This window comes from Heterocephalus glaber, unplaced genomic scaffold, assembly GCF_053883595.1.
Source record: "Heterocephalus glaber isolate CG9 unplaced genomic scaffold, H.glaber_assembly_v1.0 deba00001553, whole genome shotgun sequence".
Taxonomy (NCBI): Eukaryota; Metazoa; Chordata; class Mammalia; order Rodentia; family Bathyergidae; genus Heterocephalus; species Heterocephalus glaber.
In genome coordinates, this window is record NW_028258344.1 from 21,640,034 (window position 1) to 21,667,273 (window position 27,240).

General features: G+C 31.0%; 1 long non-coding RNA gene across 1 annotated transcript; it reads left to right on the forward strand.

Annotated features, from left to right (window-relative positions):
- The first annotated feature begins 331 nt into the window (after window positions 1-331).
- On the forward strand, window positions 332-23,705 carry LOC147824159 (uncharacterized). Its single transcript, XR_015442748.1, has 4 exons — window positions 332-542; window positions 9,095-9,158; window positions 11,300-11,373; window positions 12,986-23,705. It is a non-coding gene; the product is annotated as an uncharacterized LOC147824159 (long non-coding RNA).
- The last annotated feature ends 3,535 nt before the right edge of the window (window positions 23,706-27,240 follow it).

The window sequence follows — 27,240 nt, forward strand, 5'->3', positions numbered from 1 at the left end:
TATCCACATTATTTTCCTAATATACTTATGTAACACTAGATGACACAAAATAAACTCAACATATTGTTGTCTGATTAATACTTATAAAATTTTATAATTCAAATGTTTTATAAACTTGAGATTCTGACATGCCTCTTCGATTCTTTCACACATGACCTTTGTTTACTTGTGCTTTAGGTAAAGAAAACTGAGAATTTTTTGCAGGAGCTTGCATGTTGACAATAAGGATCTCTTTAAATCTTCCTCAAAGTTGCATTGCATTAAATTTAAACTAAAAAAGAAAAAGCCAAAAATGAGAAAGGAAAACAAACTGTATTAGCTTAGTTTTTAAGAATGTTCCTGTTTTATCTTTCAGCCCAAGAACTTGCCAGTCAACATGAAAAACTTCTTCTAATGGAATCCAGCTTGAAAGCTACTCAAGAGCAGCTAACTGAGCAAATAGAAACAGTTCGCCAAGAACAGAACAGTAGAAAACCCCAGGCAGAGCTGAAGACAGTGACAGAAGAGATTATTGCTTCTGAAGAAGAAAAAAATGATTACAAGTGAGTTGTTTTTTAGTATTTCAGAAAGTTTTACTTTACATACTGAAATCAGTCAATCCTTCTGAGTTTTGTTGCTAAATATTTAACTCTCTGTGTCTTACAAAAGGCTATGAATGTATGTGCTAGTTTATACAATACATTGTTGGTTCCAAAATAGAAATAAACTTTAAATTTATAACATTTCTTAACTGAAGTGGCACGTGTTTAAATTTTTAACAGTCCTATTCCAGATTCTAAGTAATGATGTGGCAGAAAACTACCTTGTTAACTATCAACAATTGTGCAAGGTGGATGCAAAAGAAACAATACACTGTATTTCTGTAGCACCTATCTGCCAATGGCCTTCTCATCTTTCTCCTTTTGGAGTCCAAAGGTTACATATGGGTCTTGTTGCTTTTTTTTTTTTTTTAAGTAGCTGCTCTAAGCAAGACACTATTAAGTTGAGACATTTAGTGTACTTTTTGGTCAGACCATTGAGATGTGTAAAGAAATACGAGAAAAAGTAATAAAAAATCTATGCTAGTTTTGAAGCATTTAAGAAGATTGTTCTTAGTGGAACGTCTTTAAGCATTAATTTTTGTTTCATTCATCCAAATACTTATGTAACAACTATAATTAATGTGATATTTTCAGATTTTATCAATTGGTTTTCAAATAAACGTTAAAGAATTGAGTAAACTCATAATTTAGTATTCTTTTCTCTCTGCACTTTTCTTGATGTTCTTAGTCTGTTACAAAAATTAATGATAAAAGAATCATAGCCACATGAAGAACTCTCTCTTCTTTGGGATTTTTCAAAAACTAAACTTCGCTCATAGAACTTCAGTTAAACTGAATAATCACAGTTAGATAAAGCACACACATTTAGATTTTTTTTTCTCTTGTCACTCATACCTTAGAACCAGTCCTGAAGCTAAAGTAAAATGTGCATTTGATACTAACTGATCTTTGAAAGCCAATCCTAAACTCATGTAAATTATTGAATGTCTTTATCTAACTTTTTAAATTAGCAATTTATAAATCTAACTAATATTGTTAAAATGAAATTTTTGATGTTTGTTCATGAGCAACTTATTTCTATTTTCAATTCAAAACTTTAATATTATGGGGTACTAAAATAATTTAACAATCTAGATTGATATTTTACATGCTTCTAAGTAAAACTCAGCACTGTGATAAACTGTTTGCCATAAACATACCAGATGCCTGAATATAGGTGATACAAAAACTACATTTAACAAATATTAAAAGGTAAAAAGTGATACCAAGGGCCAAAAGCATATTGAGGACATTTTCTCTTGGAAAGGCTGTTGTCAGACAGTGTTTACTATTGCTATAAATATTATAATACTTTAAAATATCCAAATTGTATTAGGATAATGATATGCTTAAAATATATTTGGAAAACAAGAAATACATAAAATGGCTGTGGATTCTAGTATACTGCTAAACATCATGTTTGATATAAACTTAATGTTATTAAAATAATGCTTATTTGTGATGGATATCATTTAACAGTATGTTTTCAGTACAATCACAAAAATTATTGTTTTGACATGAAACTCTCAGCTAAAATCTGCTTCCAGTCTTGGATTTCATATGTAAATAAATCAGACAGTGATTCATCCAGTTAAAACATAGCAAATAATCAACTTTAAGTTCTATATGCTTGATTTGTATTTATATATTTTACTTTAGAAGATAGCTTGATTATAAAATTAAGTGGAATATTTTTCTTAATGTAATAGCTCTGGTGAGGAACACAAGTATCAGCTGAGGTTTAAAAGGAATATTACTACAATAGAATTGCAATAGTATTTCTTACAGGTCTAACTGTTTGTATCAGTTTAACAAATACTTAAAATCATAAATTATAAGCACATATTATTACACTACATTATAAGAAAATGCTACTGAATTTTGAAGAGACTTAAAAATAGTCCTGCTAAAAATAATGGTTTCCTAAGAGAAACAAGCTCATCTTTCTTTAAAAAATAGCCTGACACTATATTGTCAAAGTATGTGTTCACATGTGAGGTGAACATGTCTAAACATGAAAAAATACTACTTTTTAAAATTTGACAGAAACATAAAATCTTTTGGGCTACGAAACAAATAATTATGTATATTTGAGTTTTTTCTCTCAACTCACTTGACAGGTCGCAGGAGCTGATTAAATTAGCTAATTGACTTGGTATAAGGTAGTAGCAGGCACTGTGGAATAAACCAGTGAGTAGAAAGGTGTGCCACATGTCACAGGGCATTCAAACTTTGCAGAAAGTTCACTTCACTAGTTGCGCTTATTTGCAAAACTGTACTTCTACTCCCTTGTACATGGTAAAATGTACAGAGTATAGAGTTAAAAATTGAGTAGTGTATAGTCTTGGAATCACCATAGAATTTACTCCATAGATCAGAGTATCACACAAGAACATAATATTCTGGGACTTTTTTTTCAAATAAGAGAAACTTATTTCTCAAGTTATGCTTTCTCTTTAACGAGGAAATTATATAAAATATGAAACATCATATTTTAAATGTGTTGGAATTGGTCATAAAACAATAAATAATAATTATATTTTCAAAGGGATCTTCTATAACTTGAAATATATATCAGGATCTTATATTTATTTTTTAATAATGACAAAGTATCTAAGAAATTTTTGACAAATAATCAACTCAAAATTATTCCTTTTACTCTTTGATTTGGGATAGCCATTCACAACTAGTCCTTCATACCACCAAATTGTATGACTAGGTTAAGTCATTTCATAACTAAGCAGAACTAAGTTGAAAAAGAAATAGGCAAAAATTAGGTAATGTAAAGGAACAGTTTCTAAAAGATGACCCTTAAGTTTTTATTTCAATAAAGTTGTTTTTAAGGAATATATAGGATTTAGATTTTATTTCTTCCCTCCTCTTTTTGAACTAAATGTAGAGAACACACACTATCCACTCAGTATAAGCCTGTTACACTTGAAAGATTTGTTCTGAATGTCCAGTGGGAACCTGGAAATCGTAATAATTTGTAGTATCGATTGAGTGAAGCTATGCAGCTGGGGCCTCCAGTGAATAGACAGGAATAGACATTTTATTGATTAACTTTTACAGTCATATTTTCAAGACTCTGCTGCAACATAATTTTCACTTCCCAGCTTTATGTTGGTGCATCATGAAACTTGAATTCTTCTCCCTTAATATTTACCCACTCGAGGAAAAAAGTATGGGCATGGCTTCCCAAGGTTGTGTTCTGCAGAGATGCATAACTTTCTGGAAAATGATTTCTCTCAAGTACTATTCTACCACAAACAGTAGAAAAAAACTCTCTTGACTACAACAATTTTTTTGAACTATCATTATGGCAGCTATTGGTAATTAAACTTCATATTTTTCTTCTTATCCTGTTTAGGAATCTTAATTTTGCCAAGTTAAATTCATGCATGAAACTATCAAAATGAATTATCTTGTGATGCCTTTGTTTTTACTCATTTATGCTTCATATCTTATTTAATATGAGGAGCAGAAAAAAATTATTGTAATAAATAGTCTATAATTTACTTTGAAATGAAAGCCTTTAAACACTAAATCATTTGGCCAATATTTAAAAGTATGAAAAGGTGAACATATACTTAATGAATATATGTGATATTTCTATTGTACTGTGAAAGGTTATTCTTTTTAATTTAAGTAAACAAGGTTACATTTGTACATTACAAATATTTTGTGTTAAATTATATGTTCATTTACCTCATTTCTCACTGTTCTGGATTTTTGACAACTGAAGCAAACTGCAGATTTTATGTTCTAGTTTACATATGTGGAAAACATTTCACTGTGCTTTTATATAAAGCTTGGTAACAGATATTTACATATTAGGCTAGATTTTAAAAATAAGGCATTTTTAAAAGGCTATATCAAAACCTTTTTTACTCATATATTTTAATGTCTTGTGTTTCTGAATTTAAAAAATTTAATTTTAGAACAAATTAAACCAAAGAGAAAATCTGGAAGCTTCATGTAACTACCTAAGCCATAAAATAGGAAATACAATTAATTAGACCAAAAATTTAGCAACAAGTCTCAATCATTAACTAAGACAGTTCATATTCTATGAAGTTTATATGTGTTCTGCTTAATTTTAGGATTTTTAAAAATTCAAAACATTTAATAACAGAGAATTGGGTTCTAAAGTTTATGGATTTCATTTAGAAAGTATTCAAAGCATTTTGACCCTATATGTAATTCATTTCTTATTTAATTTAAAAGTTGAATAAAATTGTGAAACATTTTTCTCATCTTACCAAATATTACATTTTTCATGACAAAGAACCCAAGTTTGATCCCCAGTACCAAAAAAAAAATTTATTTTCATGATAGTCAACAAATTTACTTTTTATTTTTATTGGTTTTCAAGATACAGGTATTGAGAATTTGTTTAAATTTTTTCCATGGAGCATTAATGCATTCTAAACAAAGTAGATAACTACTTTTATATACAATCTATATATAAAAATAATGCTTGTTGAAGTCCCAAAATTATCACCATTAATACATTGTGTTAATGAGTTTCAAGATTTTTCAGTTATTTGTATATATGTTTTCTACTCTAATGGAATTATTATAATTTTAAAATACCTAGAGATTATTTTCTTCATAATAAAAATAATGAATAAAATAATGTATAAAGAATAAAAGCTATCTTAATAACTTATATACCTGCTTAAGTGGAAGCCTTGTTTACATAATCAAATTTTCACTTTATTTATCAAAAGAAGGAACATAATTAAGACAGATCAAGAAATAAACATAAAACACAAAAAACTCCCAATTGAGATTGACTTCAATATAATGCTGTAAAGGAATCCCCACTTATTGATCAATGTTAAATCCTATGGCTAGCACTTAGAAAGATAAAGTAAGCAAGGTCAGATAATCAAAGTATTTAAATAGTAAAAACAGCAACTGCCACTGTAGACTGCTAAAATAAATCCATAATACAAATTGCTTTAGTAAAAAGTGGATGAGCAGCTGATCTTCCTATTGAACTCTGATACTGTTCAGTGACCACACTGGGGAACGGATTGGGAGAAATGCCTTAAAGATCAATATTGAGTGAGATGTAGCAGGGATTCATTTTGAACATGAAGGCATTACAGGTGTGAGAGTACAGACCTCTTCAGCAAATATCTTCAAGTGAAGATTGTTTACTACAGTTAAAAATTGCCATCTATGCATTATTCTGCCAACCAAGTCATAGAAAAGCTTTCTTAATTATTTCAAAATATTCTTTGGATGGGTTTGAAAAGGCTGTACATTTCAAAAAAAACAAAATTGATTTATACTAAAAGTAGTGTAAGCCTTTTCTAAAGTAAACTAAATTTCACTCTAAAAATATTCTTAAAAATAAATAGAATAAATTCTATGTAAACTTATGTTGATACATATTTAAGATATGAAATAATGATGTGATGGTAGTCTTTAGTCTTGTGCAGAAGAATAAAAATGAATTGTAGAACAGAAGGTGGAAAAAACACTGGAATTATATGTGAATGGAATATAGTTGATGTGACTCTATTTTGAAACTTATTGGGATTAGAGGAGTCCTAGTTTTAAGAAAAGTGATGTTTATAGCAGCACAGTTTGTAATAGCTAAAGCTTGGAAACAGCCCAAGTGCCCATCAACTGGAAACTGGATAAAGAAGATGTGGTTGTGTTTTTATAAAATGGAGTACTAATCAGCCATAAAGAATGAGAAACTAGAGTCATTTATAGATAAATGGATGCATATTGAGGCCATACTCTTAAGTGAAATAAATAAGACACACACGTATAAATACCAAATAGTTTCTCTAGTGTGAGAAACTGAGAGAGTAAATAAGGACTAAAAGGATTAATAACTAATAATTGATACTTTGAAATAGGAAAAGGTTCAAAGGGGTAGGGGTGGTGGGAGGGGAAGGGGAAAGGAAAGAATGGAAAGGAAAAATTATGAGAAAAGAAAAAAAATGGAAATGAAGTATGTAAATAGGGATGGGTTTAGGGGTGAAGGGTGCACAGGTAATGGGGAAAAAATGAGAAGCAAGATACATCATGTACAGGCACAAGTACCCAATGATAAATGTAAATGTATTGTATACCTAAAATATACCAATAAAAGAATTTAAGATAAAAAAAAAGAAAAGTGATTGAATTCTACTGGATTACTACATTCCTCTCTTTAGTGAATTCCAATGGGAGTTTTCAGTATTTAGATCTATGACTAGCACAATTATATATTACATTATAAACTACCTTTCTTAGGAAGTCTGAGTTTAACTTCTATTTAATAAGAAATCTTCATAACTATAATGAAATTTTGGAGGGAACAATAAGTTTAGTATAAGTATGTCTACTTTTTATTGTACTGGAACAAAGGATTCATTAGTCAAAATACACAATAATGTAATTTACTTACTGCCTACTTTTTCTCAGGTCTCCATAATTGTCATCCTTATGTCATTATTTGTTTTCATGGGTTCTGAATTCATTCACATGCTCATGACATGCAGAGTACTCTGTCTTGACAACAGGATTTTCCGCACATTTTTGGTGCCAGATATTTCTGATGAAATATAACCACAGCCATCTAGTATTTCAATGTTGTATTTAGGTCTTTACAAAATTTCTGACTAATTTCACTTTATTTACTAAATATTTCTAAATCAAACTCCTTAATTAAAGGACTCAAACCTTAAAGTCTTTTCCTCCATTTCTTCGAGAATAGAGAAGAAAGAAGCAGAATGGCAATTGGTTAATTTAAGACAGAATTTTCTATATTTAAATAAAAATCAATTATATAACATAACCTTAATTTTTTCTATTCTCTTCTTAGAATAGTTATCTGCAGCTATTGTAGTATCTGTGTTTACTTATAAGTTGCTGATCACAGCAATTTTAATGGTAAAATTGTGAAACAATATTCATAGTTGTCAGAAAAAGGTCATTCTATTTGCATTCATTAGGAACCTGGAGGACCATGCAGTGTGTGTTTCCTTTGGGATGTTGCAGCTATTGATTTATATACAGCTGTAGGAAAAATTAATTAGGATTATATTTCACATTACTTCAGGCTGTGTAATAAGAAAGAAAATACTTTTTGTTAGAAAGTTGAACAGAAAATATCTAAATGGAATCATTGTTTCTTAAATGACAACTACTTTATCAAATAATTTTTCTCTCATAATGTGGTTAAAGGCTTAGTACATTTGTGAAAATTTAATTAGCACTTTGAAAAATGAGTGTTTTAGTACATATCCTATAATAATAATGATAATTTGAGTTAAGTGAAGGAGACATTTTCCCCTAATTAATTGAAACTTTCCTTTCTCTTAACTATAACTATGTGAATTTGTCTACTGTAAGTTTGCAGGTAGTAGGAAGCTTTTTGCCAAAATGCTGTACTTAAATCATAAATAAAACAAGACCAAGATCGGGTGAATCCTCAGTGTAAAGAAACACATCTCAGAAGTGAGAGTTTTTAAAGTGAAAGAATGAGAGAGAGAGAGAGAGAGAGAGAGTCTCCACTTTTAAAATTTCAGTCTCAGAAACTATACGTAATTAGGTTTTGCTTTGAATGTAAGACTTTAACTGAATGAGAATATGTTATATTGTCAGTATCCTCAGTGTGATAAGATTAGATTTCATGTTGTTTTGAAAACTACATTTGGCTTCTTTCTGTGAACACTATGCATATTCGAAGTGGAAAATAATTGAACACAGTTCTCTACATTGTTTATATGTGACACATGTTTGAGATTAATCAAATTGTAGTCACATCTAATTAACAGCAGAGAATAATTTTAAAATAGGGCAGAGCCAGATGACAAAAGATAGTTTGTGTGTGTTCAAGACTTACTTTATGAATGGAAAATATGCCTATTGTGACATTTCTAACTTGACTTATTAACTCTCCTCTTTTGTTTAAGAGTATTGTAGGAGAGACCCAGTCACTGCCTGGTCTAGGGTGGCACCTAGGAGTATAATTGACTTGTAGGAAAAACTAAAATCAATGAGAAGTCTTTTGTTGCTACTATAAAAAACCTAAAGCTAAAGTATATAAACACATTGGGATTATTGGAAGCTCTTAGGTTTCATGAAAGGCATTTATAAAAGATCAACAGTAAAACTGAATATAAAAGGGTGGGTAAGAGAGGGTAATAAGGTGGATATGATCAAAGTATGTATTTTTCATGGATGAAAAGATTGCAAGAAAACCCAAATTAATATGTGCTCATATTTATGATTAAAATTAATAATAACTGAATATAATGAAAATATATAGTTTCCAATACAGTCTATAAAATACATATTATCTAAAAAATTAATATGTAGGATTAAAAATATGTTACTCTCTCTAATTCTCAGCTGTGACCATAAGGATTTATTCCTCAAAATAAATGGTGGCATATAATGTTGTTGATCATCTTTTCCTTTACTTTTGATTCAAGTGCTTGGAGTCACATTAAAAGAAGCCAGTTTTTAACCTTGTGTAATGTTCACCTTTGCCTTTCTAGAGTGGAGTGATGCACAACATTTTCCACCTTGGCACAGTTTGCACTGTATTGCAAATATTATGAGGTAATTATACAAGATGAATTGTAAACCCTTGGCTTTTGTAGCAAATCTGCTTTTTCCAGTTGATATTCAGCATAATGCTATGTACTACAACAAAAATGAGGCAACTACGAACGTTATAGAATAATGGAAGTCTAGTGCCAAAATTTTGAATTGCTTTCTGAACTAAAACAAAATTACCAGAACTGCATGTTCTATTATAGCATACACCTAAGTTTAGTATACTTCTTCATGTAATAATAAGGCCTAGTTCCTCCAGTGGATAACTTTGCATTCATTATTGTCTTCCTAGACTGTTGTACATTCTGACATCTTTCATTGGAGGTTAGAGTAGTAATGGATGAATCAATGTAGCTATGTGGCTGATATAATGTATTACATGTCATCTTGTAAAACATTCTGAGTTGTCATACATCTATTAAAAATATTGAATAGAAAGGTGAGTTTCATCAAAACATAGTGCCAATCATTACCCTGTAGCTTATATGTGCTTCAGAAAAATCCACTGAAAACAGAGAAATAGGTTTGGTTGAGGGGAATTGTATTAAGGTTAGACAAAGTTTAGGGCAGATGCTAGATGACAAAAAAATTGAGAAATAATACTCATAATTTTGCTTTCACTATTTGGTGGTAGAAAGGAAAAGAGAGAGAGTAGTAAATTTAAAAAGGTGTTATCTCAAAAGTTCTTTGAGTTCCTTTACATTACATGATGATAATAACTAATAATAACACCATGTTTCTCCAAAAAGTACGACTCAGCTGGAAAATAATCAGCTTTAAAAACTACAGATCAAAAATGCGAGCACCAAACAGCCTATCCTTGCCTTACCTGACTTATAGAATAGTCATCAAGCAAGAGAATAGTGATGGCAGCAACAGACTGACTGGGCGTGGCATTTTTGATCTCTAGTTTTCAAGGCAGATTATTTTCTGCCTAGTTCCTATTTTGGGGGAAAGAAAGGATATTTTATTCTTCTAAATTGCTAAGTGAGTAAATTTCAAATACTCTCATCACAAAGTATGACGAGTGTTTGAAGGGATGGATATGTTAGTTTCAGTTAATCATTCCACATGGCATACATATATTATAACAGCACTTTGTACTCAATGAATACAATAGAAAAGGGACGAGGACCAGATATGGTGGCACACACCTGAAATCCCGTTACTTTGGGAGACTGAGCTAGGCAGATCATAAGTCTGAGTTCAACCTGGACAATTTAGCGACTTAGCCAGACTCTACCTTAAAACAAAACAAAACAAAACAAAATAGAAAAAAAAAAGTCTGGAGATTTAGCTCAGTGCAAAGGTTCTGAGCTCAAAATCTAGTACTGCAAAATACAATGTAATACAATACCATACCATAATGTACCATACCATACCATACTGTACCATAAAATACCATACCACACCATGGATGGAAGATAACTTAGTCTTTATGAAATGCAGACTTGAATTTGAGTATAGACAATAATTAAAGAGCTACTGGACATGGAAAGCATAAGAAATCGGGCAAATTATAGGACAAGAAATATGAAGAGATAATAGACATTTGTGAAATATAAGCATAGATATATACAAATAGGTATCCATAATATGAGAAAAAACAAGACTGGGTGACAGATAAAAATGTAGGAAATCTTTGAGGGTATGATAAAAATTCAACATATTTTTATAATAAAATTATTTGATAGCAATTGTAAGGCAGAGGTTTAGAAGGTGGTGAGCAGAATTGTGAAAAACTGATTAACACCATTGAGGGGAATATGAGAAAACAGCATATACTAACATATCATTTAAAAATTAAACTTATAAGATGTTGAGATTTTATGGAAAAAAGATAATTGAGTTGAAGTGAATTTTTCAAATTTCATAAGATACTATTTGCCTAACACTTATTTAAGCCCTGAGTTTAAACATGGGATAAATGTTTATACAAAAACTTATGTGAGGGCCTGGGATTTAGCTCAGTGGTTTTGCCACCTGCTGTGCAAGTGCAAGGACCTGAGTTTGATCCCCAGATCCCCAGTACCAAAAAAAAAAAAAAAAACTTGTGTGAAAAAATCAGTAAGGTGCATGCAAGTATTGAGTGGTCACCATTTCATTTGGTCTTATTATATCCCTAAAACTGATCTTATTCCTAGGTATAAATATTCTGCCAAACAACAAGTCCCTGACATCAAAGAAGTTATATTTCAGTGAAGATCATACAGCACAGGTTATGCATCTCATAGATTTCATCATATTTCATCACATTATAGGAGTCTTGGTTATTTAAGGACATAAAAATACTTGAATATGGCTTCATTCACTTCCAGGAAAATTTTTGCTTAAGAATACATTCTTTTGGGTTTTATAATTTCCTTGCATTTTGAAGACTGGAAAAAGCCCTAGAAACTTCATAGCGATGATTGATAAGATATTATAATACACGCTCAAATTACAATTTCACTTTTAATTTCAGACATCTTCTTTCTCTTCTTGTCATCTGATACAACTTTCAGACTTGTCCTGAATCTTTCTCTTCCTTTGGCTTTCCTCTTTATTCTTATCCTCATGGTTTCAATAATAGGGATTGCTCTAAAGTGTTAGAGTTCCTGGGCTATCACACATAGACACCAAGGACATCTTCCTTTTCTTATTTGTTTTGCTTCTGGAACACTTAGCATAATCTAATTTCACATTAACATTATTATATCCTTAATCATAGCTTCCACTGAAGGCACAGAATACAGTTAGTACACCACCATGTCATCTGGCCATCTTCATTTTACTTCCTAAAATTTTCATCATCTGTCAATAATGCCTCCAACTGGAGATCAAGACCATAAGCCTTTGGAGGACACTTTAGATCTAAATTGTAATGACTGCCTTGTATCTGGACTATTTTTGTTTTGAATGAAGGCAGCAGATAAATCCATATTCTAGGATAATCAACTGGAGGACATCTCAAGACAAGTCCGTGGAATTCACTCACAAAACAATTAATTTTGAAATTTTGTATGGAAAACTTTCTAAAAGAATAAAGCAATGTCAAATCAGACCAAAGAAATGTTTTGGACTTACCTGTCACAGTAAATAGTAAATGTTTCAATCACATGGTGCTTACTCACATGTCTCATTGAAGTCATATTATTGGTTGTTAACATAACTGCTATTTACTGAGAAAAATTTGCCTTTGTTTTGTGTTTACTTTTTCTTCCTCACTCTAGAGACTGATTTCTCATGACTAATTCTCTTTATTACTCTTTATTAGAAACATTCCTAATATCATCCAATCATATACTTAATTTAATATTATATAATTATCTCCAAATCTGATTGGAAGGCCTCAGAACACTGTTAACTATTCAAATACTTTCAATTTTAAAGAAGTCCAAATTACTCTGTCAATGACAACTTCCATTCAGAGCATCATAAATGACTTGGTTCTATTACAAGGAGGCTGGAACCTACAAGAATACATGAACACAATGTCCACAGCTTATTGTTTTATAAATCTGAACAAGTAAAGTGCAATTAGGAAGAAAAATTGTGATATCCAACCCAAATCTTAGTGTGGATACAAGAAATATATTGATTACTCTTGCATAGTCAAGTAACAATATTTTGTAGCAAGGCTATTTCTAACCAACAAGATGAATTTATTAAAAAAAAATGAGGGAGGGAGAGAAGCTTTAATGAGAATTCAAAATAGGATAGCAAAGATAATTGAAGTTATTTAAGTGAGCATTTAATCTGGAAAGGCTCTATATAGATTACTTTATATACTATGTTTCATTTAGTACTCATTTCTAGTGATTTACATAAATTTTTCTATTGCTTTTCAGACGAGGAAATTCAGGATGACAGAGGTTACAAAGTTGCTGATATATCTTTTTCTGAAATTTTAACCTCCCATGTATCACTTTTTTTTTCTTTTCTTTTAAGCAGTGCTAGGGATCGAACCTGGGGATTCATGCAAAAAACTATATCCTCAGCCCTAAATACCTCTGTATTATACCATGAAATTTATATATTCATCTATTAAATAAATTGCATCAATGTAAAGCTAAAATTGCAGTAGAAAAAATTCTGTGTTGAGGAGATGCAGATGGTCTATTTAAATAAATGTTAGAGTCAAAATTTATTTCAATTCTCATGGATTATGTCAATAACTAGAAAATATTGCTATAGTTCTAAATGTGATAAGAAATGATGAAGATACTATAAAACAAGCTTTAAATACAAATAGAAAATTCTAGTATGTTTATTAAAAGATATTAGAGAACAAAGCTGTATAACAGATCAACCTATTCTGGCCTGAGGACAAGAATGTGATACAAATGTAAACATTTAATTGGCCAACCAGTGCAATTGAAGAAATTCAAGAATAATGATTTACATTGTCATTTAAACTGATTATCTAAACTGGGGCTAGTGGAGAAAACCTATAATCCCAGCACTGGAGAGCCAGAGGCATGAGAATCACCTAGAGTTCTAGGCCACTCTGGGCAATGTAATGAGTTTAAGGCTAGCCTAGACTACATAGTGATACCCTGTCTCAAAGCATCAAGACAAAATTACAGTAGTTCTCTACATTTACCTGACAGTTAACAGAATTAAGATTTTTAGGATGATTTGAGCAAAATTCTGAATGTTTATCCTCCTAATATTTCTAAAAGAGAAAAGATATTCAAAAATATGCTTTTAAACTATAAAATATATATATACTTATATATCTGTACATTTGTTTGCTAAATTCCCCCAAAAATAGTGATTAGTAGAAATTAAAAGTCACATTTTCAAAATAAATAAATGAAAGTAATAAATGTGGGAAAGAGAGCACAATAATTCTCAGTGAAGTGACCTATGAAAATAACTTCATTTACGTAACTGGCATCAGTACATTGATACTTGGATTAAAACACAGTGAGCCTAATTATTGATCAACTATACTGGAATTTTACTTGTTAGAATGGTTCCAGGGAGAATCTGAATATCGAGATGGGAGACACGGTAAATAAAGAGGGAGACTCACTGCCTACCACTGTGCTTCCAAAGCTGCCAGATTTCAGGGTACAGTGGACATGACCTGTTCTGGAAAAGGATGTGAATTCTGTTGGGAAAATAGGAACTAGAGACATATTTAGAGTCACTTCATCAGCTTTCATTATTTTGGAAAACATAAATAATCAGAATTTTATTTTCTTAAAGTCCAAATGGAGCTGTGCTACCATATAACCTTACAAGGTTGGGTTAGTTGGTTTACTGAAAGTGTTTCCAAGAAAACTTGTTTTCATTCTCGAGTTAGACATTTACATAAATATACATTGTTTATTCCTGAATTTATTTTTTTCTTAGCAATTTAGTCAGGGGTACTGAATGATTGTTTTCTGCAAATTGTGCTTTGTTGAGAGACAAAACAAAATCTATGAAATGAAATCATCCCTGCAGAAGTGAATGGATTGCTTCCTGTTCATGATGCCATCCCTGGGCCAGTCATCTTCAAGATGCTTGTTCTGAGTGTGAAAACCACATTAGCATTTTGTGGCAAAGGGAAGATACTTTCTGAGAACAGTAATTTCTATGGAATGACTTTTAATGTTCGCTGATGGTTATGGTCGTCCACAGCTACTTTGAAACTCAACTCTGTGCTTCTACAGAAGCAAAGGTACCACGGAGCTATGTCCATAGTTAAAAGGAACGTGCATTAATTTATAGCATATGGGAATGTGGGAACAAAAGAAAGAAAAGGAAGGAATAGGGCTAAGAAAAGTAAACAATGCGATTTCACAGTTATATTATATTGTGGTCATATATAATATGCATCAAAATTTGTTATCTAAATAGAAAATTAATAGGTATCAGTGATTTACATTTGCAGGAAGCTCCATCTGCCTTTTTTTTTTTTTAAAGCCTATAAAGAAATCAAAGCAGACATTCTGTAAACTACTTCAGGTCTTGCAGTGATCCTGGGACTAGAAATGCTGATTTTCTGGCTAGTCTGGATATGCCTCTAATTAGAATTCTGTTGCATTTTGTAAAAATGTCTTCAATCTGAGTTTTGTAAAAATGTCTTTAGAAAAAAACTCCATTTCCACTGAATGTGACTTAGTATGAATGTGAGAGGTGAGGTTCAGTAAGTAGGTAAACAGCAAGAATGTAAAGTGCAAAACAATTTTTACCCTCAGGTTTATATTTCAAATATGTTATTCTGTGCTTTAGGTTAAAGTAAATTTTTGCACATGCAAGAAATAAATTCTGCTTAGGTAAAACATAGTGTATTATTTTCATTTTTGTAATTAATAAGTGGCCTTGAGGAATAAAAATCGCTGAGTAGTGTGATAAAGCTGTTGTTACCCTAGATAAATTTATCCAAAGAAATATTTACTCTTTCTACAATGACAACCTCTTCAGTTAACTGGTATCACATAGTTAATTATTTTTTTCCTCCACCTTTAAAATATCAAAGCATGCAAATTATCCAGTAACACTCGAAACTGAACTTGGCTGGGCTCAGGAGAAATGCTGCTCTACACAAAAGAAACTCTTAGATGTCTAGGCTCAATTGTTTTTAGTTGGATTTGACTGCTTTAGATAAATGAACAGAGCACTCAACTACTCATAGAGAAAGCAGACAAAAGATTTTATGTTCTTTTGAATAGTAATACACAGGCTATTCATAAAAGATTTTTACTGTACTGTATATACCTGCAAATATTATGTATGGTTGGTTACCTGCATACAAAATTCAACTTGATTTATAAAAATATCTAAAATTGATATATTGAATACATTATTATTTTTTTACTACAAAATAAGCACTCAAATACTTGATCAGTATTTCATGATGTTCTGTGGGGGTATGTAAATCTGAACTTGAATCCTTATAAACTATTGCAAAACTGAACAAATTGCCTTACTTCTAAGACTGAGTATGTTCATCTATAATTTGGAGAAATGTCTTCCTCACAAGGACATTAGGAGGAGAGGACAGTTTTGTGGAGGTCATGCACTACGGCTGACACAATCATGCTCTCAATAGGTAGTAGAGTGTATCAATCCAGAAGTTTGCATTGCCAGATAAAGGGTGCCACAAAGTTTCTAATAACAATTTTACCTTTAACCTGTGCATTTGGTCATGATGGATAAAGGATTAAACAAGATTAATATATTTAGAAGTGATTGCCTTTATTTGTGCCTTGATGAATGGAAATAATATAGCCTCTGAGAACCCCCAAATGAAGATTTCTTTCTGTGAGTTCAAGAACACATGGTTTATTACCTGGGAGCAGACTATAAGAAAACTGAGGCTTTTCTTTCAATGCCTAGCAGCATCATATTTGCAATATTATTAAGATCTTTAGAGAAAAGAAAAATCTGGTTTTCTTAAGATTATCTGGAAGTATTCCCTCTAAATTTGCAGTCCCTTCAAATTTTATATTTTGCAAACCATGTTAGATATAGTTTTAACATGACCCTTGCACGAAGAAAAAGATTGATTAATTTAGTGCTGACAAGAGTTCACATTCTTTTTGTTTTTCTCAGAGGATGCATCTGCTTCCTATTCTGAACATGGTCTACTTACAATCTAATTGCCCTATTCTACACTGCTGTATTATTTTCTAAGTCTGAGTCTGCCATTTTAGGCCAAGCATTGAAGAGTGCAGGAAGAGAAACTTTGGAAATTGAAGGCTACACATATACATACCAGTCTCATTATATATACATCCGTATAGTTCTTTTGCATTTTGTAAGCATGAAGTTCTATGGTTTAGGCTTGTCCTGACGATTTTCTGAGATAGTTTAGAATTATTGTCTCCAAATGAAGTGTGATATTTGTCATCTAATGATAAATGGTTGAATTCTTTAAGCACCCCCTTTCAAATTTACTTTGCTCCTTTCACTGAGTCTTGGGGTTTGCAGTCAGAATAGTTTGTCCAGATGTATGAAAGGAGACTTTGAAGGAAAAAAAATTACATCGCATTGTTTTAGTATTTTTAAGATAGAAAACATCACTGTGAATAGTAAATAAATGAGGATCTCAAAAACAATATTATAAATGAGTTACCATTTAAAGAAGTGTAATCTTTATAAAACCTGAATTCTAATTCAACTTCCATATTCATACTAAGTTGATGAGTTGCAATGTGCAATTTCTCTTGAAAACTAGCAGAATGGTATTTATCTTGAATTCAATAATGAGTACATTCTGCCATAAATTAGAGTAGGGAAACTGGGATATTGGACTCTTGGAAGCAGATATAAATTTTTAGCATGGTGTATTTGGCTGAAGAATCCTTAATTTATATTCCTTGCCTTGAGAAATCAAATCTTTAATCAGAAACATACTACTCGCGTTTTTACTAAGTATAGCAAAACTTTACAATGTTTAAGTAAAGAGATTAATCCTACCTCAGAACAGAATCATCAATTTAAGTATGCAGAGAAAACTCAGTTCAGATTTGACTAATACTAATTTCATCTAATATATTTCTAGAATCACTGGTAACATTATATATAGCAAATTGAATATTTATTGAAATAAGTACCTAGTGTGTCTCATGTTACTAATATTATTGGGATTTTGCATATATCATACAATACAATTCTAATGCCAACATTTTAGACTGAACAAAATGTTCAGAGCGGTGGTTCAACTTCACAGAAGTCACATAGATATTAAACTGCAGTTTAGAATTTTAAATCTAGAATTTCTCATGTTAAGGGCAGTATTCATTCAATTGTAGTGTATTTGATATTCAAAATGTTGTCTAGCATTTATTCCATATGCTATATTTGATGCTCATAATGTAAGATGTAATTGGATTTGAAAAGAAATAAAATCAAGCATTCTTCATTAGTCTTCTGCATTAATGGCTAAAACCAATAGTTCATTTACTTAGTAAGCTCCCCAAAGACAAGGACTCTTCCTTCTTCTGCTTCTCTATGTATTTCGATATCTAATACAGTGTTCTGCATGAGTATCCACTAACTATCCACTCAAGTGGACAGAGACCATTTTTCAAATCAAATATATGCTAACCCCAGTTTGTTGTTTTTACAAGACTTAACTAATATGCCTGAATTTTCCAGAAAGAATAGGAATACCTGTTTACTCTACTTCCTTCTTCTGCTTCTCTATGTATTTCGATATCTAATACAGTGTTCTGCATGAGTATCCACTCAAGTGGACAGAGACCATTTTTCAAATCAAATATATGCTAACCCCAGTTTGTTGTTTTTACAAGACTTAACTAATATGCCTGAATTTTCCAGAAAGAATAGGAATACCTGTTTATTCTACTGCAAAGTTTCCTTTTACCCAGTTCATTTTAAGATAGTTGAGCATTTTTTTAAAAAAAAATATTACCAGGAAATGCTTCGTAAAAGTACACTGGGCTTATTCTAAGAAACACTGACACGAGTCATCTAGTCATGACAAGTTTTCTGTGAGTTACAATTTCATACTTCTTTCTTTATGTTTTGAGGTTAAGAAATATTAATGAAGGCATAGGAAAACTTATAGCAGTCTGATGAATAATAAAGAATGATTATTCTTTATGCTGTATTCCATGTACTTTAATATTCTATGTACTAGTGTCATGAAATAGAAAAGTAGGAAATTAATACTTACATTGACTTTTCCAGGGAGAAATCTAAAGGAAACAACTAGTGAGGTGAACTTAAATTTTACAAAATATTTAATAGTAATACTAGTAAGGCACTAGAAAGCTTTTAATAGAATAGTCTAAGATATATCTGATGATGTAATGGATCTTGATAATTATAAAATAATTCAATTCACATATGAGCTGCTAAATACAAGTACCTTCCACTTTATTTGAGTAACAGTGAAAGGTCTTACTAATGGTATATGAGGAGATTATATTTTTTTCCATATTTTTAGATGAATTAGATATGTTCTTAAAAGTTATTTATTCACATTTTCTTCTCATTACATCTGTTCATCTGCATGCATTCTTGCTATCATCAAAGAACTCATAGCACCTTATTCAAATAGAGATATAATGGGCAATAAATGGGGTCCTTAGAAGATTACATACAGATATTTTTAACTGTTGATATGTGACACATATCAACATATCTTTTAAGATTCTAGAGGTATGTAACAGGAAAATAAACAGGTCAAAATACATAAATAAATAAAAAACACTTCCTTTCTTGCAGTGGCAAGATCCAGAAAGAGAGACAGACACAAAATAAAATGATGTGTTTCAACTTGTGATGGCTTTTGAAAGAGAAAGGACCTTTGTGAAAAAGAGCATATTGAAAGAAACTTAAATCTTTACTGGTGAATAACCTTTAATTAAGCAAAAATCAATAATAGTTTGATTCAAAAGTCCAAGAAGTGTCAAATTACCTCAGGTGGTGGTCCTGATCACAGCTCAAGTCTCTTTTTTGTTCAGGAGTTAGTTTGAGGTTATTGTCTCGCATTCTAGACAAATATTTAGATATTTGTTTTAAAAAAATAAACCACATAATATCACAGCTTGAAATTATGAAAAATGTCTTTCCAATTCCTATCTTCTTCCAATACAAAAAATAAGTTAGTCTCTGCATGAAAATTCTGCACAGATTTGTAAGTGTGGACCAAAGATTGTTTTACTGAAAAACAAGAAATGTTAAAGAAACACTCATGAATGTTCATTTGGAATCATGGTAATATAGGTCATCTCATGTTTTGAACAAATGAAACATGTAAAAAGAAACTAATACATTAACTATGTGAGTCAATATCACTATAACACAAAAAGTTATATGTAGGCTTTATATATATTCTTTACACCAAGTAAACACTTTCAAAATTGGCATGTGATAACTATGTAGAAAAATATCTTCAGTTTTTTATTTTTCAAATGGCATAATTACATGGTGCTTTGAAACCTTTTAAGTCTACTTACTCAATGTATCTTTCAAAAGTAGCTAACCTAAACTGTACTTCTTGGAAACTCCTTCTAAATGGAGGGTTCTGTATAGGTCACAGGCAAGGCTCAAGATAAAGTAGGGCAGGATTGCAGAGGTTAGAGGGGACCATCCTGCTAAATTCCAGTAGAGATGACACCAAGTCACCCTCTGGATTAATCTAGAATGGTCTCATACTGAACAACAGACTGGAAGCTTTTATATCTCGGCTCAATCCAGGCCTAAGCTTCTGAAAAGAGATGATGGTGAGCAATTCCTAATGAGAAGACTCAATTGAGAGGTGTCAGCTGTTGGCAGATATTTCCAGCTGCAGTAGGACAGTTGATCCCTGCAGAGATTTGGTACAGCTCCACAGCATTCTCTCCAACTACATGCAATTTTACAATCTAAAATACAATTTGGATGATATTTGATCACTTCAAATGCAAATAAATTACACATATTTGAAACTTAAAAACATCTTAAAACCATATGGCTTATCTACTTGGATTTCTACTATAAAATGATCTATCTTAAAACTTCAACCATTAAACAACCTCACCTATCATTAATGAAACAACTTAGATCTATAATTTTAAAAAATTCTAAATGGACAAAAATGATATCATAATAGTTAAAATTTTAAAGTAGCAGAAAATTTTAGAAAGTACCTGTACTGTATTATTTCATTGGGCACACAAAAACCATATAGAACTCATAATTTTCTTTCTGCTAATAAAGACACTGAGACATAAAGAGATGAGGTAACTTAACTGAAGTAAATGACAGCAGTTTGAGCTAAACTATGTCTTTGGACATCAGGTCACTATGAGTAAAAATACATTTGTAATGAATGCATATTTGGCTCAAATGTACAAATCAATAAAATCTAAGACTAGGATTTTTAGAGAAACAATAAATATCAATAAGAAAATACTCAATTAAATTCCATATTAAGATATATTTGATTATATTTACTTATTTGTAAACTCAGAAAATATCACTTTCAAATTTCTAAAGGCAGTCATGTCCATTTCATTGTATCATAGACTTCAAAGAGTCAACAAATATAATGAGTGTCTCTCTTCAATATAATAATAACTGTTATAGGTACTGGGAAAAGAATTATGAAATAGGGCTGCCAGTTCTCTCCTCCTGGGATTCTGAGTAGGAAAAGATAGAAATAGAGAATGTATCTGATCTGATTATAAGAGGTGGCAGAAATTACTTTAGAAGAAAAAAATAAGAAAATGGAGTAGGGTTTCCTGCCTGAAAAGTATGTAGCTCAATAGGATGCAAGTGCTGATAAAAGCTAGGCACTTAACAATTTAGCAGAAGTACATTTCATCCAGGGAACCCAAGTGCAGACTCTTGTGGATGAAATTGGTGTTCTAGGAATGTGGGTTAGTGGCAGTGATGTGACTTTGGGAAGTAGACAGTGGCTAAATCATAGTAAGTCTTTTGGATCACAATAAGATAAGGAGTTGGTGGCTTATTCCAGTTCCGATGAGAGACCACTGGATTTTAGCAGTGGAATGACCTAATCTAATGACTTTTTATTAAAATATTACCTGAGGTATTTCTTGGAGATTTGGTTAAGGAAGTGAAAGTTACCCTGGTATATTAATTGTACGAAAGTTGTTTTTTATCAATGGTGGTCTAACATTTATTTTTTGATAATCATCAAATTAATACAAAGAAAAACACAAATAACCATCTAAACACTTAAATTTATCAATTTTACCAAAATTCAAATGAGAAAAATCTCAGATCCATGAATTTTAGATTATTGTCATTGTCATTATTAAATGTGAATATATTCTGTGGAAGTTCTGCTGCAGATTTCCAAACTGCCTATGTTTTATATCTGTGAAATTTTACAGAAAAAATATGCATGTATTTATGGTCAATATATAATCAGAAAAAAATGCTAAAGCATTTTAATAATTTTTAATTTATATGACAAATATCATTGACCAACTATAATACATTAATCCTTATGGAAAGATTTGAAATATTAATGTTAATAGTTACTCACTAGACAGTATTTATAAATTCTCTACCATAATACATGAATTCAAATACACTGTTGGAAAAGTGTCTTTTAAAGTATCTATCTTGTACACTTCAACCTCTATGAACACCAAATGTAGATATGTTTGTTCATCTAGTATGTGGCACTTGGAAGATAGCAAATATTCAATTAATGTTTGGTTAATTGATGACTACGTGGTAAGTGAGTAAATTAATGAGTAAATGAATTTTTAAAAAGGGCGAACTAAGAGAATGTTAACGGATAAGGCTCTTTTATCAGTGTATCTCAACATCAGGTACCATTACTGTCTAATTCTTGAATCTCAGGTTTTGAACCTCATTTGGAGTAATTATATACATGAAAGTAACTTCATAGTCTGAAAAATTGGTGCAATTATTTGGTTTTAAACTTCATAACTTTCAATTTGCCTAATAAAATATAAACACCCCCTGGAAAATTTACAGTGCAATTGGGCCATAACATTGATTTTTTAGCCTGAACTTCCCAAACCACAGATCAGCACCTTTCCAACAGTGTATTTGTTTCTTGCTCATTTTCATTAGATTTTGTTCAGAATTTTTTTCTTGAAACCAATTTCATTTATCATAATCTTTTTTCTTACTTAAAGAAAACCACTATTCACTTTAGCTTTTGATTGATGTATGGAAAACCAAAATAAATACATTGATTTATAAAGCCCTAATTAAAAATAAGTAGCTTCAACATTACAATTGTTTCATTTAAACTTAAAATAGCACATTAATTTATATTCATTTTGGAATATTGAAAAGAGAATAGAGCTCTGTAGCATTATCTACAAAGATTCCTTGGGCTGGGGATTTAGCTCAGTGGTTCCACTGCCTGCCTTGCAAGCGCAAGGTCTTGAGTTCAATCCCCGGTACCAAACAAAACAAAACAAAAAGTCTGGGCTGGGGATGTAGCTCAGTAGTGCCGCTGCCTGCCTCGCAAGTGCAAGATTCCGAGTTCGATCCCTGGTACCAAAAAAAAAAAGAAAGATTCCTTTTAAATCTAGGAAGATCATATTGGGATGTGCCCTTTTGAAAGACAAATTCAATCATTACAATCACACTGTACATTCTGGAGTGGAGGAAATTTTACCCTCTTAGGTCAACAGTAGACAACTTTATTCATGAAGAACCAAATGGAAATATTTTAGGCTTAAGAAGCCCAAGAGATAAAGTAAGAAATATTATGGTGACTCATGTAATAAAAGAGAATCAATTTGTATAATGTTATGATTGATGAGGTTGAAATCATGCTAATATTTGAGTACAAATTTTTGTAATGTAGATTAATTAGTGAGTGGAATTCTTTTTGAAACACTTTTATTAATTGATATTCAATCAATTACAAGACTAATCAATCAAATAAATTACAAATATCCATTCATCCAAATTCTTGGCTTGGGGATCAAACAAGAGCAGATAAAGCCTGAGATGGCCTAGGTTGTGGTTTGCCACCTCCTACTGTGCAGAAGTAACAAAAGATTTTTGGGGTAGATCAATCTCTCTAGTGCTCACTAATGCTATCTTTTATAAGTTTTTGCGTATTTTTCCTTGTTATTGCCCAGTTCAAAATAATTTGTAATTTCTTACATGATTTTTCCTTTAATCCTTAGAGGAATTTTAAAAGTATATTTCTTATTTCACAAACATTATTCAAACTATAATTCATTTTAGCTTAATTTCTGTATTGAGAATTTCATTCCTGTGTGTTTTAATTCTACTTTTTTTCATATTCGTAAAAGTTCATAATCCTTTGATATTCAGTGAGGTTTATATTAAAATATGTAATATTCAATTTTTTATGTTTATATTTTGCAAATATTCAATGGCTACCTGAAATTAATATATTTTCTATATAACTCTATTAGGACAATTTGGTAATTGTGTCTTCTGATCTGTTCAAGTTGTCTTTTAAAAAAAAAATTGTTCTCTTAGCTATTCAGAAAAGTACATATAGTTGTAGATTTGGCTATTTGCCTTTACAAATAGACCAACTCTATTACAGAGCAATGTTATTGGTTTCATACACATTTAGAATTTTCTCTCTTTTTGATAGAGGAAAAGTCATTATAAAATGTCCTTTCCTACCTGTAAGTTTCTTTCCTATAAGTTTTTTTTTTCTAAAATTACTCTAAATGACCAGCTCACTAGTGTTTGCCATATTTTCATCGTGTCCCTTTAAAGAAATTTTTTTTTGTACTGGGGATTTAAGCCAGGGCCTTCACACAGAGCTACATCCCCAGCTGCTTTTTAAAAACTTTTTATATTGACACAAGGTCTCTCTCAGATGCTAAGTTGTCTGGGCTGGCCTAGAACTTGGGATCCTGCTGCCTCACTTTGAAATTCATAATCAATTTGTATCTTTGTATTTAATATGCCGCTTGTAAGCATTGCATAGTTTTATTTATCCAATATAAAATAATTTTCTTTTGTTAGAGTATTTATTGCATTCACCAATTATCCTTTATTAATATATATTATGTACTCCTTTTTATTGTTTTAATATTTGTTCTAGACATGAAAACAAGCATCTGTGATTCATTGAAAGTATAACAATTGTACTTTGTCAATAATACTAGCCAGTTGGGATATTTTAACTCTATTTATTCATATCTGTGTTTTGCATTACTGAGGTCAGAGACTTTGCTATTGCTGTTATTACTGTTTGCTTGCTTTTTTCCTCATATTTTTTAAACAACAAATTATAATGTCATTATTGTTTTGTACAATCAATATGTATTATGTCCTGCATTACAGACTTTCCCTCTGAGATTATTCTTCATTAGCCTGAAGAAATCCTTTTAATATGAAAAGAAAATGAAATGAAAATTGGGATAATTTCTCTTAGCTATCATCTGTTTGAATGGGTTTTTATTTTGCTCTAAATTTGCATGTGGTGTCTTTGGTATTTATGCTGTTTATCTATGGTTTTATATCTTTCATGGTTTTGGAAAATCATTTTTTAACTTTTCAAATATCAATTCTACCCTATTTTTCCTATTTTTGCCTTCTTGTACTTCTAAATATAAATTCATGTTAGATCACTCATCTACTCATTTACATCTCATTCTTTTTCCTTACTTATTATTTTTCAAAATACTTTCAGTTTAAATATTTTGTTTTGACTCATCTCAAAATTTAAACCCTATCTTCCCCATTTTTTTTTTCTTTTGGTCTTCACTACTGTCAAACCCATACATTGAGGTCTCAATTTCAATTATTTGATTTTTAGTTCCACAAATTTTCCTTGATTCTCTTACAGATTGTAACTTATTTGGTGAAATTCAGCATCTTTTTATTAATATCATTTTATTAATTTAGGTTTTGAATGTATAAATCATTATTTTAAAGTCCTTTTAGATAACTCCAATATTTTCATCTCTTCATCTTTTAGCTTTAGTCAGTTGATTTCTTTTTTTTTTTTAATTTAATGGTAAGTCTTGTAACTGACTTGTAACTGACTTTCACTGAATCCAACATATCTTGTATTTTAAAAAGTACAGAGGCTTTAAAGAGTGTTCACTTCTAGTAGAGAGAGCTCATCTTTTTGCCTCCAGATAGATGTGTGAGCAAATAATATTAATCAGTTTATGATTTTGCTGACTCAAAGGAGACCTTGCCTTCATCTGCCTTTGGTTTCCCTCATTCCTTAGTTGTAGCTTATTTTTCTTCACCAGGGTCTCTCAGCCAGCTTGCCTTCATATTTCATGCTTGTTTCCCAGTACTGTGCATCTGTCAAATAATTTGATCCCCTTTCGGAGGTTCTGGTTTTAGTTTTGTTTGGTTTTTTTCGAACTCAGGACCTTGCACTTAGAATGACTGAGCTAAATCCCTGGCCCTATGGCTTTAGTTTTTAACTTTCAACCTACATAATCAGAATTTGGGACAAAGGTGTAGATGGAAATCAACTTGAAACTTCTCAAGTCCTCAGAAATTTGTTTTGTTTTTCTGTTCTGAAATTGCCAAAAGGTTTGCAATTTTTTCTGTCTCATCAGCAGAACCTCTTAAACTAGATTCTTATTCTCTTGGCTTCAGGGAAAAATTCATTTCAGTTTCATACTCTGCTCACCTAACATTTCTACAATTCACTTTAAAAAGAAAGAATAGGGCTGGGGATTTAGCTCAGTGACTCTGCCGGCTGCCTCCCAAGGTCCTGAGTTCGATTCATGGTACAGAAAGGGGGGGGGGAGAAATTTCATATACTGATTCCCAGAACTTTGCCATTTCAAAACTTATTAGTGAAAGTGAAAGATTCATAAAAACCATGACATTTGTAAAATTGTTTAACTGTAGAAATATCAGAATTCTTATTGATCAAACTTATTCCTCAGATTCTATTTTCACTTCAGATGAAATGATCGTGACAAACTTTCAAACTTTCATGAAGAATTGAATATAAATCATTGGAGCTATTTCAAATAAGATATCTTGAGAGACTTATGATGTTGTGTCCTAGGTATTTTGCAAAAACACTGGCTTATCAGCTTCAGTATTTATTCAGTAAGAACCAAACGCTTTATGCAGTAGAAACTAAAATTACTGGAAATTAAAAGTATTTGTGAGCAGGGTATTGATACACTTTAGAAAGTCACATATTGGTGTGATAAAGGAAGATCTGAGGTGTATGGAAACAAAGAAGTATATGCCAATACCCTTTACCAAAGTAGTAATTAAATTGAAGAATCGTTTTTATTGATTTTTATTAACTTTATTTCTGTGTAATTCCTATACAGTTGTAATATATAACAAATGTATTTAAAATACTTCTAAGTGAAAATAGTGACTTTTTTGTTTAGAAATATAAGTATAATGATTAGGATGTCATAACTAAGGAAGCATGAAAACATTTTAAAGACGTGTTTTTAAAAGAAAAAATGAATTTCAGTTGAACCAAGAAAGATTTTGGTAAAAACTAGGTAATAGTATATTTGGTGGTGTGACTTTTTATCATATTAACATACAATAATATTTATTAGCAGTAGCACCTATTAAATAATTTGAACATGTCTTTTGCTAGGATACTGCTATTATTTTCTAGCTTTCCATATGGCGACATGGGAGTCTGCTCACAAATTTCACACAAGGATTCAGGTTTACAGATCAACAACTTATCTGT